Source organism: Kogia breviceps, chromosome 15 (assembly GCF_026419965.1).
Source record: "Kogia breviceps isolate mKogBre1 chromosome 15, mKogBre1 haplotype 1, whole genome shotgun sequence".
NCBI classification, from domain to species: Eukaryota; Metazoa; Chordata; class Mammalia; order Artiodactyla; family Physeteridae; genus Kogia; species Kogia breviceps.
Genome location: NC_081324.1, coordinates 79,319,941 through 79,333,151, shown reverse-complemented (window position 1 = coordinate 79,333,151; position 13,211 = coordinate 79,319,941). Strand labels below are relative to the sequence as shown.

Below are 13,211 nucleotides of genomic sequence, written 5' to 3'. Positions count from 1 at the left end.
TCAGGAGACATCTACATCCAAATTCATTTTAGAGGAAGTACTGCCGGCATTCTTCTACAGGCCCTCTCTAAACACCCTAACACTCAAATCTTAAAGGGGAGCATCTTAATTGGAATGGGTATGATTTTAAAACACTAGGAAAAACATGAAGAGTGTTCAGAACACAAATTTTGTTAGCAGGAGTTAAAACAAAAAAGAGTTAATGATGAAAGTTTTCTAAGAGCTAAGTCCTGTATACATCTGACAATGCTTAGGCACAAACTGTGTTCCTGAAGTGAAACAATGTCTTCACAAAGTTCATAAACTTTAGGATTTAGGGGTGAAGGTAGCAGTTTTCAGTTTCCAGTATTGATTTAATCAACATTTCAGTTTCACAAAAAATATATAAAGAATAGCTTACAAAGAGTTAACACCTGGGGCTTCCCCGGTGGCACAGTGGTTGAGAATTTGCCTGCTAATGCAGGGTACACGGGTTCGAGCCCTGGTCTGGGAGGATCCCACATGCCGCAGAGCAACTAGGCCCGCGAGCCAAAACTACTGAGCATGCGCGTCCGGAGCCTGTGCTCTGCAACAAGAGAGGCCGCGATAGTGAGAGGCCCGCCTACCGCGATGAAGAGTGGCCCCGGCTTGTCACAACTAGAGAAAACCCTCGCACAGAAACGAAGACCCAACACAGAAAAAAATATAAATTAATTAATAAACGCCTACCCCCAACATCAAAAAAAAGTTAACACCATGCACTTTCACCCCTGGCAAGCTCCATCTTGCAGCTTGGGTCAAGATGGGTCTCTGGTTATCACGAGTTGCACTTGGTCAAAGTTCATTATGCTTTGGCCATTAGTTCCCACAAAATCATTAAAATCATTCCTGTGGCCCTGAAAAAGAATACGTTGAACAGGCTTACTGAAGCCTTGCTAAAGCTAACAGGGTTCCCCTACCACACACTTCCTGTTCCTACTTGTCAAAATGATTATCATAACCCACAAAGTATTTCTTAAGCTTTGTCCTTGTACAAAGTGTACAAAATGTGCCCCGTCAGTGTTGAATGCCTAAGTGTGCTGAGTATGCATCTAGTATATAGATTTCTTTCCAACAGCATCAAACTAATGTCTGTTGAACGCAGTGCAAGTAAGGGCAACTCCTATGCCAAAGATATGACTTTAAATCCAGGAAATATTTACAAGTCCTGAGTAAATAAATGCCATTATTAATTTATGGCAGAATTACTTAGAAAGCTGTGTCAGGTCTAACGGGGGAATGGAGGCCTCAAAGGCTCTAACATGGTGGTCCCATGAAGTCCCAGAGGGCCACGGCCTCAGGGAGTCTCCCAAGAAAAGTAAAGGCTCAGTGAGGAGTGCCATGAACTTTGACCCGAACTCAGCACAAACAAGGCTGACCGCACCCGACGCGGGCCAGTGAGTAACTGAAGTTGTAGGCTCTTCCGCATCTGAGGAAACCCTGCCCCGTCCCGCACCGCCCACCTTCAACTTCGCCAATCCTCGGGCGCCATCGACAGCTCGGCTTCCCAGGCACCTCCAATCAAGTACCTATATCCGGCCCCAGGTCTGCGCCCCGCGATCAGGGAAGGTCAGTAGAGAGCCTATTGGAGCCTGGCTGTGGGCGTGGTCGGGGGCAGGGGGCGGGCGGGCTGGGACGGCGGGGCGGAGCGCGCTCGGCGCAGTCGGGTGCGATTGGCCACCCCTGGCAGGAGCCGCACCTCGGACAGCAGCAGCGGCGGCCGCGGAAGGGTCCGTGTGGCTCCCGGTGGTGGCGGCGGCGGCTGTGGGGACCTGCGTGAGAGAGTGGTACCCGACGCGGAGACCGCGGGCGGAGGTTCCGCGCGGCCGGACCCGACACTCAACGACTGGACCCGGGGATCCACCGGGGAACAAGCGGCAGAAGAGCGACTCGGTAACAAGTGGAGAGGAAGCGGCGGCGGCGACGCCGGGCCCGGGGTGGTGACAGCAGGTCTGAGGTGAGAGTACCGGGGCGCGGGGAGGTGACAGAGTGAGTCGTGGCGAGGGGACCCAGGGCAGAATGGGGTCGGCGAGGACCCGAGTGAGGGGAGTTCCGGGAGTGGGTTTGACAGTCTGGACTGTGGAAAGGAGATCCTCAGAGGGGCCGGCCCCGCGGGTCTGAGAGGGGGACCCCGAGAGGACTTGGGACAGAGCGGTTATGAAGGGAGGGGACCCTCAGAAAGGCTGGAACGTTGGGTCTGAAGGGGCACCCCCACAGGAGCCAGGACAGTGGTTCTCAAGGGAGGGGACCCTGAAGTGGGCAAGGACAGCGGCTCTCAGCGGCAAGGGGACCCCGAGAGGGCTTGGGACAGCAGGTGTGTTGGGGGACGGGACTGGAGCAGCGACTATGACGGGGGACCCCGCGGGGGCTGGGGACCCAGGCCTGAGCGGGGACCCGGGGGGCATGCGGTGGAAGCGAGTTCCCGCCCCGCGTGGGTGAGGAGAAGGGGGCCTGGGTCCGGGTCGCGGGCGCCGGGCGAGTCGGGACAGCCGGCCGCCGCTCCCCGGATGCACTCAGCCAAGCTTCCTAAGGGCGGAGTGGGAGACGGGGGACCGCCTGCGCCCCCGTGACTCTCTGGGTGACTCTAAGGAAAGGGGATTATGTAATGAGACATCTTCTAGGAGAACGCGCAGGCTGGAGGGTCTGGCCGAAGCGCGGGGATCTTGGAAAGGGCAGGAGCGAGGGGCTGGGGACCTCTTCTCACTGGCCCCCTGGCTTCCCGTTTGTTTCTCCAAGTTGGGCTTGGATGCCTTGAAAGTGAGGGGCTTCTTGACCTCTATAGCTTCATCAGGATGTAAAAAGTTGAAGAGGGCTTCTTTAACTCACCACAAACCAAGTGGAAAGGGAAAGGGACCCTTTTGGAGATGCAGGTTTTGGATTAATTAGGCTGTTTATTTTGATAGACCCTGTCTTTTTCACTTCGGCTCAGCAGAGAGCTCAGAAACTTTTTCAGGTTCGGCAGCACGTCCGTATCAGTGTTTACAGTGCAGACTCAAAGGAACTATATACTAAGTTGCACTGTTTATCTTTGATGTGTTGGAAAGATAGTTGGAAGATCAAACTAAATTTTGAAAAGAGGTTTTGGAGTCGCCAAACTAACAGCACTTTCCAATTAGATTTCTAATTCTAAAAGCTACCAGGACTGAGTTTTAGACATAATTCCAGGACAAGCTAAGGAGGGAGATAAGCCTATTTAAACCGGACACTGTACGCGCTGGTGGGAGGCAAGTGTGTGTCTATTAAAATGCTGAAACGAATAGTGGAAAGCGATAGGGGGTGGGAATTGGGGGGGCAGCCTCCTACTTTGACGGATATGAAAATTAAACTAATGACCAGGCTAGTTGTTTGGAGTACTTAGGATATGTTAATACCGCCCCGACTACCTCTCGAATGTTCTCTTGAATGCACACGCTTTGTTATGGTTGCACCCAGCAGTTTTGCATTTGAATGTTTTAACCTCTTTTTCTCTGTGTGTTGCTTCTCCTCACCCCGTATCTTTGCGACGAGCTTCTTTTTCAGAGAAGCAGACTTAAAAAATGATGGTTTGGGGGAAATACTAGGGAATGTACTTACTGTATCATTTTGCAGTTATTTGGATATCTTCTTTGTTTCAGGTTTAGAATAATGTCTTATTGGAAACTATACCCATGTTCAGTAATGGGCAACTAAGAGGAAGAAAGGAATGCTGTACTGTTTCCCAAAGACATAATGTAGAAGGCTTACAGAGAACTGCCTATTTAAATCCGAGACAAAAATTACTGAAGACATCTTACATCAGGGTGATAATAATAAGCAGAGGGAATGTGTCACTTGAGCATTCTTATTTGATATTACCTGATGCAGAACAGTTTTTATATGGTTTCAGAGAGCATGGAGCTTGGTGTGGTTATGAAAATTCCACCAACTAGACATCCTCCCCTAAGAAGCAGAAGTTATGGAGGTGAGGGGAACAACAGTAAATACACAAATACAAATTTAAAATATGAGACACTATATTTAAGATGTATTAAGTGTAACTTTTTTTACATTAAATTTATTTTTCCAGAACCCTAGGTAGAATTCAAGTAAAAGTAAGGTCAGTTAACTCAAGAGGGTTATTTACATATATTATTATATACATATATTATATACATGTATTATATATTACATATAATATTATTACATAATATTCATTATGTAGGACATGTAACGTAGGAAATGGTCTTTGGAAGGACTGGGAATCTCAGTAACAGTAATTCTGCAAAGTAATAGAAATGTTTAAATGTTTGAGCAGATAAGCTCTTCCATCATTCTTGTTAGCTCATTTCTTTCTGGCGCAAATGAAAAGTGTCATTGTAATAGAATTTTTAGTGATAGGAAGGGTCTATAGTAACTCTTTCTAGGGACAGGGGGTAGGGTGGGGGGGGTGGTTAAGAGGGTAGGAATTCTGTGGGAATTTATTTTCATTTGTTTCACAAAATAAAACTACACTTTGAGAAGCTATTAATATGTAAATTAGTTACATCTATGCTCATTTTAACTCTTTCTTTTCAATTGAAAAATATAATCAAAAGAAGAGGTTAAGAAGCAGCCTTACACTTCCATATGAAAGGTTATAGCCACCTGAGAATGAAAGTTCTTTTTGGTGTAGAGTTCTTAAACTATCCTTAGTCTTAGTTTAGCAGGATGCAAGTAGTGCCCAGTAAATACAATAACCCACTTTATACTTTCTTTACCACTTGAGTCATATACAGTCAAACCATTGTAATCTCAGAGTCTACCTTGATATCTAATTTGGTTTAATGTTTAAGCCAGCCTGAATAAAAGTTCTCATTGCTTGTCAGTGTTCATACTTGTTGGTTTCAGTGGTATGGGAGAATGAATGAAAACTATTGGTACTTTTACTTTAGAGTCTATTTATTTAGAGTTTATTTTAGAGCCATAAAAAGCATCTTTCCTTTATAGTCTTTTCTTCCAGTCTTCGTTTCTTCCCTCCCCCTAAAAAGAAAGCACACTGACAGACAGACAGACAGAGGGAAAGCTTCCATCGAAAAGTGCTTTGTGACTGTCCAAAGAGAAGACTTCTTTTCAGTCTTCAGTGAGAGATTCCCGTCAATCAGAGAGGATAGTTTTGAATTAGTAATTTTGAGTTATGGAATAATGTACAGTTTAGTTTTGTGAATATTTAATTATAACATCCATTTAATTGGTTACTTTGTCGAGTGACCTTAGTAAAAAAAAATTAATGTCTAACTAATTATGGATTAGATGTGTTGAATTTATGGGCCAAAACGTGATTTACAAAACTCATTTACAAGCTATCGGTAACCAAGTTAAAAACAAGTATTCAGAATTTTTATGATAGTAGGAATTAAATTGATAAATTTTATCATTCCAGGTACATGTTGTTAAAGTTACCTAATACTTTATAAATCAACCTAATGCATTTTTTTCTGCCTGACCTGAGATTTGTTAGAGACATTGGAGTATATTTAAAGTCTTTGTAAATTATTTCTATTTTACAACAGAATGACATAGGGGTCAGTTTTTTGATTTAACACAGATCTGCTCCTAACCATGCTCTATCTCACAAATACACATTTATCACCCCCAGAGTGAGTGAGAAAAGGAACATGCCTTGGAATAAACATTTTACACCTAGCAAAACCTACTCCCATGTGGCCTATGTGGCTTTAGCTCCTAACCCTAGGAATTGACATGCTGATGTCTAATGTTTGGGGCCCTTTCACCTCATCCCTGGCCTCTGAAAATGATGTATAGCAAAATCAACCCCATATTTGTTATGCTTATTATTTTAGTCAATTATCAAAGTACTCATTGGAAGACTTCAATTTTACTTCCTTCCACTATTTTTGATGGACAATGGAATAACCTTTTATTTCCAAATCAAACTAGGACTCTGTGCAGTATTTATTTTTATATGTGTCACTATCTGTGTAGTGACACTGGCTTTGGTCCATAACAATCAAGGCTTATGACAATTCAAATACATTTTATTTATCCATTATAATAGATGGCACTAATCAAGGAAGAATGCTCTCTTAAATAATAACCTCATTAGTCTTGGGAGTAGGCACACAAGACAGAAATGGAGTTCAAGGCCAATTTTCCATTCTATCGTGAACATTAGCCTATACTTCTTGAAGGCTTTGTGTGTAAATACACAAATATTTCCCCAAACCACATAAATATAGTTCTTAGCTGATCTAGGTCAAGACTTAATAGCAGAGATACAAAATTACATTATGCTTCACGTACCTTTATGCGTCGCTTGTTTCTTGTGCAAATTTCTCTTCTGTCATTGTATACCAGTTCCTTGTTTACGTGTGTTTGTCTTTCACAAATTTGTGAGCACGTTCAGGTTAGAGATGGTCTTGTACATCTTTGCATCCCCATGCCAAGTATAGTACCAGGCACAGAGTATGAAGGATGCTCACTAGATGTCAACTGAGTGAGTGAATGAATTAATAATCAGCAAATTAGTAGATTATAATTATGTTCACATTTAGTTTCTTTTTTTTTTAGAATGTTATTTTATTTATTTATTTTTTATACAGCAGGTTCTTATTAGTCATCAATTTTATACACTTCAGTGTATACATGTCAATCCCAATCGTCCAGTTCATCACACCACCACCACCCCACCACCACCACTTTCCCCCCTTGGTGTCCATATGTTTGTTCTCTACATCTGTGCCCTGCAAACCGGTTCATCTGTACCATTTTTCTAGGTTCCAAATATATGCGTTAACATACGATATTGGTTTTTCTCTTTCTGACTTCACTCTGTTATGACAGTCTCTAGATCCATCCACGTCTCAACAAATAACCCAATTTCGTTCCTTTTTATGGCTGAGTAATATTCCATTGTATATATGTACCACAACATCTTTATCCATTTGTCTGTCGATGGGCATTTAGGTTGCTTCCATGACCTAGCTATTGTAAATAGTGCTGCAGTGAACATTGTGGTGCATGTGTCTTTTTGAATTACGGTTTTCCCTGGGTATATGCCCAATAGTGGGCTTGCTGGATCATATGGTAATTCTATTTTTAGTTTTTTAAGGAACCTCCATACTGTTCTCCATAGTGACTGTATCAATTTACATTCCCACCAACACTGTAAGAGAGTTCCCTTTCCTCCACACCCTCTCCAGTATTTGTTGTTTGTAGATTTTCTAATGATGCCCATGCTAACTGGTGTGAGGTAATACCTCATTGTAGTTATGATTTGAATTTCTCTAATAATTAGTGATGTTGAGCAGCTTTTCATGTGCTTCTTGGCCATCTATATGTCTTCTTTGGAGAAATGTCTGTTTAGGTCTTTTACCCATTTTTGGATTGGGTTGTTTGTTTTTTTAATATTGAGTTGCATGGGCTGTTTATATATTTTGGAGATTAATCCTTTGTCCATTGATTCATTTGCAAATACTTTCTCCCATTCTGAGGGTTGTCTTTTCATCTTGTTTATGGTTTCCTTTGCTGTGCAAAAGCTTTGAAGTTTCATTAGGTCCCATTTGTTTATTTTTGTTTTTATTTCCATTATGCTGGGAGGTGGATCAAAAAAGATCTTGCTGTGATTTATGTCAAAGAGTGTTCTTCCTATGTTTTCCTCTGAGAGTTTTATACTGTCCAGTCTTACATTTAGGTCTCTAATCCATTTTGACTTTATTTTTGTGTATGGTGTTAGGGAGTGTTCTAATTTCATTCTTTTACATGTAGCTGTCCTGTTTTTCCAGCACCACTTATTGAAGAGACTGTCTTTTCTCCATTATGTATCCTTGCCTCCTTTGTCATAGATTAGCTGACCATAGGTGCGTGGGTTTATCTCTGGGCTTTCTATCTTGTTGCATTGGTTTATATTTCTGTTTTTGTGCCAGTACCATAATGTCTTGATGACTATAGCTTTGTAGTACAGTATGAAGTCAGGGAGTCTAGTTCCTCCAGCTCCGTTTTTTTCCCTCAAGACAGCTTTGGCTATTCAGGGTCTTTTGTGTCTCCATACAAATTTTAAGATTTTTTGTTCTAGTTCCGTAAAAAATGCCACTGGTAATTTGATAGGGATTGCATTGAATCTGTAGATTGCTTTGGGTAGTATAGTCATTTTCACAATGTTGATTCTTCCAATCCAAGAACATGGTATATCTCTCCATCTGTTGGTATCATCTTTAATTTCTTTCATCAGTGTCTTACAGTTTTCTGCATACAGGTTTTCTGTCTCCATAAGTAGGTTTATTCCTAGGTATTTTATTCTTTTTGTTGCAATGATAAATGGGAGTGTTTCCTTAATTTCTCTTTCAGATTTTTCATCATTAGTATATAGGAATGCAAGAGATTTCTGTGCATTAACTTTGTATCCTGAAAGTTTACCAAATTCATTGATTAGCTCTAGTAGTTTTCTGGGGGCACCTTTAGTATTCTCTATGTATAGTATCATGTCATCTGCAAACAGTGACAGTTTTACTTCTTCTTTTCCAATTTGTATTCCTTTTATTTCTTTTTTCTTCTCTGACTGCCGTGGCTAGGACTTCCAAAACTATGTTGAATAAAAGTGGTGAGAGTGGACATCCTTGTCTTGTTCCTGATCTTAGAGGAAATGCTTTCAGTTTTTCACCATTGAGAATGATGTTTGATGTGGATTTGTCATATATGGCCTTTATTATATTGAGGTAGGTTCCCTCTATGCCCACTTTCTGGAGAGCTTTTATCATAAATGGGTGTTGAATTTTGTCAAAAGTTTTTCTGCATCTGTTGAGATGATCATATGGATTTTATTCTTCAGTTTGTTAATATGGTGTATCACATTGATTGATTTGCATATATTGAAGAATCCTTGCATCCCTGGGATAAATCCCACTTGATGATGATGTATGATCCTTTTAATGTGTTGTTGGGTTCTGTTTACTAGTATTTTGTTGAGGATTTTTACATGTATATTCATCAGTGATATTGGTCTGTAATTGTCTTTTTTTGTAGTATCTTTGTCTGGTTTTGGTATCAGGGTGATGGTGGCCTCATAGACTGAGTTTGGGAGTGTTCTTTCCTCTGCAATTTTTTGGAAGAGTTTGAGAAGGATGGGTGTTAGCTCTTCTCTAAATATTTGGTAGAATTCACCTGTGAAGCCATCTGGTCCTGGACTTCTGTTTGTTGGAAGATTTTTAATCACAGTTTCAATTTCATTACTTGTGATTGGTCTGTTCATATTTTCTATTTCTTCCTGGTTCTGTCTTGGAAGCTTATACCTTTCTAAAAATTTGTCCATTTCTTCCAGGTTGTCCATTTTATTGGCATTGTGTTGCTTGTAGTAGTGTCTTAGGATGCTTTGTATTTCTGCAGTGTCTATTGTAACTTCTTTTTCATTTCTAATTTTATTGATTTGAGTCTTCTCCCTCTTTTTCTTTTTTTTTCCCCTCTTTTTCTTGATGAGTCTGGCTAATGGTTTATCAATTTTGTTTATCTTCTCCAAGAGCCAGCTTTTAGTGTTATTGATCTTTGCTATTGTTTTCTTTGTTTGTATTTCATTTATTTCTTCTCTGATCTTTGTGATTTCTTTCCTTCTGCTAACTTTGGGTTTTGTTTGTTCTTCTTTCTCTAGTTCCTTTAGGTGTAAGGTTAGATTGTTTATTTGAGATGTTTCTTGTTTCTTGAGGTAGGCTTGTATAGCTATAAACTTCCCTCTTAGAACTGCTTTTGCTGCATCCCATAGGTTTTGGATTGTCATGTTTTCATTGTCATTTGTCTCTAGGTATTTTTTGATTTCCTGGTTATTTAGAAACATATTGTTTAGCCTCCATGTGTTGTGTTTTTCACGTTTTTTTCCCTGTAATTGATTTCTAATATCATAGCGTTGTGGTCAGAAAAGATGCCTGATATGATTTCAGTTTTCTTAAATTTATTGAGGCTTGATTTGTGACCCAAGATGTGATCTATTGTGGAGAATGTTCCGTGCGCACTTGAGAAGAAAGTGTAATCTGCTGTTTTTGGATGGAATGTCCTCTAAATATCAATTAAATTTATCTGGTCTGTTGTGTCATTTAAAGCTTCTTTTTCCTTACTTATTTTCATGTTGGAAGATCTGTCCACTGGTGTAAGTGAGGTGTTAAAGTCCCCCACTATTATTCTGTTATTGTCAATTTCCTCTTTTATAGCTGTTAGCAGTTACGTTATGTATGGAGGTGCTTCTATGTTGGGTGCATATATATTTATAATTGTTATATCTTCTTCTTGGATTGATCCCTTGATCATTATATAGTGTTCTTCCTTGTCTCTTGTAACATTCTTTATTTTAAAGTCTATTTTATGTGATATGAGTATTGCTACTCCATCTTTCTTTTGATTTCCATTTGCATGGAATATCTTTTTCCATCCCCTCACTTTCAGTCTGTATGTGTCCCTAGGTCTGAAGTGGGTCTGTTGTAGACAGCATATATATGGGTCTTGTTTTTGTATCCATTCTGCAAGCCTGTGTCTTTTGGTTGGAGCATTTAATCCATTCACGTTTAAGGTAATTATCGATATGTATGTTGCTATTACCATTTTCTTAATTGTTTGGGGTTTGTTTTTGTAGGTCCTCTTTTTCTCTTGTGTTTCCTACTTAGAGAAGTTACTTTAGCATTTGTTGTAGAGCTGGTTTGGTGTTGCTGAATTCTCTTAGCTTTTGCTTGTCTGTAAAGCTTTTGATTTCTCCATTGAATCTGAATGAGATCCTTGCCGGGTAGAGTAATCTTGGTTGTAGTTTCTTCCCTTTCATCACTCTAAGTATATCATGCCACTCCCTTCTGGCTTGTAGAGTTTCTGCTGAGAAATCAGCTGTTAACCTTATGGGAGTTCCCTTGCATGTTATTTCGATTTTCCCTTGCTGCTTTCAATAATTTTTCTTTGTCTTTATTTTTTGCCAATTTTATTATTATGTGTCTTGACCTGTTTCTCCTTGGGTTTATCCTTTATGGGACTCTCTGAGCTTCCTGGACTTGGGTGGCTATTTCCTTTCCCATGTTAGGGAAGTTTTCAACTGTAATCTCTTCAAATATTTTCTCGGGTCCTTTCTCTCTCTCTTCTCCTTCTGGGACCCCTATAATTCGAATGTTGTTGCGTTTAATGCTGTCCCAGAGGTCTCTAAGGCTGTCTTCATTTCTTTTCATTCTTTTTTCTTTATTCTGTTCTGCAGCAGTGAATTCCACCATTGTGTCTTCCAGGTCACTTATCCGTTCTTCTGCCTCAGTTATTTTGCTATTGATTCCTTCTAGTGTAGTTTTCATTTCAGTTATTGTATTTTTCATCTCTGTTTTTTTGTTATTTAATTCTTCTAAGTTTTTGTTACACATTTCTTGCATCTTCTCAATCTTTGCCTCCATTCTTTTTCTGAGGTCCTGGATCATCTTCACTATCATTATTCTGAATGTTTTTTCTGGAAGGTTCCCTATCTCCACTTCATTTAGTTGTTTCTCCGGGGTTTTATCTTGTTCCTTCATCTGGTACATAGCCTTCTGCCTTTTCATCTTGTCTGTCTTTCTGTGAATGTGGTTTATGTTCCACAGGCTGCAAGATTGTAGTTCTTCTTGCTTCTGCTGTCTGCCCTCTGGTGGATGAGGCTATCTAAGAGGCTTGTGCAAGTTTCCTGATGGGAGGGACTGGTGGTGGGTAGAGCTGGGTGTTGCTGTGGTGGGCAGAGCTCAGTAAAACTTTAATCCAGTTGACTGCTGATGGGTGGGGCTGGGTTCCCTCCCTGTTGGTTGTTTGGCCTGAGGCAACCCAACACTGCACCCTACCAGGGGTCTTTGGTGGTGCTAATGGCAGATTCTTGGAGGGTTCATGCCAAGGAGTACTTCTGAGAACTTCTGCTGCCAGTGTCCTTGTCCTCATGGTGAGCCACAGCCACCCCCCACCTCTGCAGGAGACCCTCCAACCCTAGCAGGTAGGTCTAGTTCAATCTCCCCTGGGGTCACTGCTCCTTCCCCTGGGTCCCGAAGCGCACACTGCTTTATGTGTGCCCTCCAAGAGTGGAGTCTCTGTTTCCCTGAGTCCTATCAGACTGCTGCAATCAAATCCTGCTAACCTTCAAAGTCTGATTCTCTAGGAATTCCTCCTCCCGTTGCCAGACCCCCAGGTTGGGAAGCTTGACGTGGGGCTCAGAACCTTCACTCCAGTGGGTGGACTTCTGTGATATGAATGTTCTTCAGTTTGTGAGTCACCCACCCAGCAGTTATGGGATTTGATTTTATTGTGATTGCACCCCTCCTACTGTCTCATTGTGGCTTCTTCTTTGTCTTTGGATGTGGGGTATCTTTTTTGGTGAGTTCCAGTGTCTTCCTGTCGATGATCAGCAGTTAGTTGTGATTCTGGTGTTCTTGCAAGAGGGAGTGAGAGCACGTCCTTCTACTCCGCCATCTTGGTTCAGGCTCTCCACACTTAGTGTCTTTCCTCACTGAGGGCTTTTAGTACATCAGAAGGGTGTTAAAAGAGTGATTCTGTAGGAACACAAGAACAAATGTTAGCATTATTTATCTGCCATGTAAGAAACAGCATGATACTATGCCTTGGAAAGAGAAAGGGCCTCAGACTCAGAGAGACCTAGACACCTATTTTGTCTTTGTCACTGTGCCAGCTAGCTTACCCTTGTTAAGTTACTTAAGTCTTTAAAGCTCTCAATTCTCTCATCTATAAAATAATAATACAGAACTCACAGGATTCTTATAAGGAATAAATGAAGCAATTTATGTAAAGCACCAAATGCAGTGATAAATGCATAGGAAGTGTTTAATAAGTGGTAGCTGCTTATTATTTTTTAATCACTTGAAACAATTTTTTAGTGCTGTTTTTTGCTGTATCCTCAGTATCTGATCACTTGCTGAATCCTACAGCTCCTGGCTCCAAAAAGAATAATTAAGAGATTCATACATAGGGAAACTGAGACTCAGGGTGAGTGACTTCCCAAGGCCATACAGACAGTGACTAACTTGACCACTATGGCCTAGATCTCTTTTTTCAACTGAAGACACTTTTTACTTTATACCTCTTAAAGGTCCAAGAAAGAGCTAATGAGAGCCCTTATAATAGGCTAGGGAAGGACTGTGACAATTTTCCAGCCTCCTTCTTTTTTATGTCCTTCCTATATACACCGTTGCTCTCTTATTTCCCCCTTAAAGTACAGCTCTGACCTTAAATACCCCTTGGCCTAGTAAATTCAGTACAGA

General features: G+C 41.1%; 1 protein-coding gene across 1 annotated transcript in view; it reads left to right on the top strand.

The window, feature by feature from the left end:
• The first annotated feature begins 1,681 nt into the window (after nt 1-1,681).
• The window catches only part of TAOK3 (TAO kinase 3), a 182,772-nt gene continuing 171,242 nt past the window's right edge, over nt 1,682-13,211 (top strand). Inside the window, exon 1 of the mRNA XM_059041075.2 lies at nt 1,682-1,975. The gene's annotated coding sequence lies outside the window, so the exon portion shown is untranslated. The remainder of the gene's footprint in view (nt 1,976-13,211) is intronic.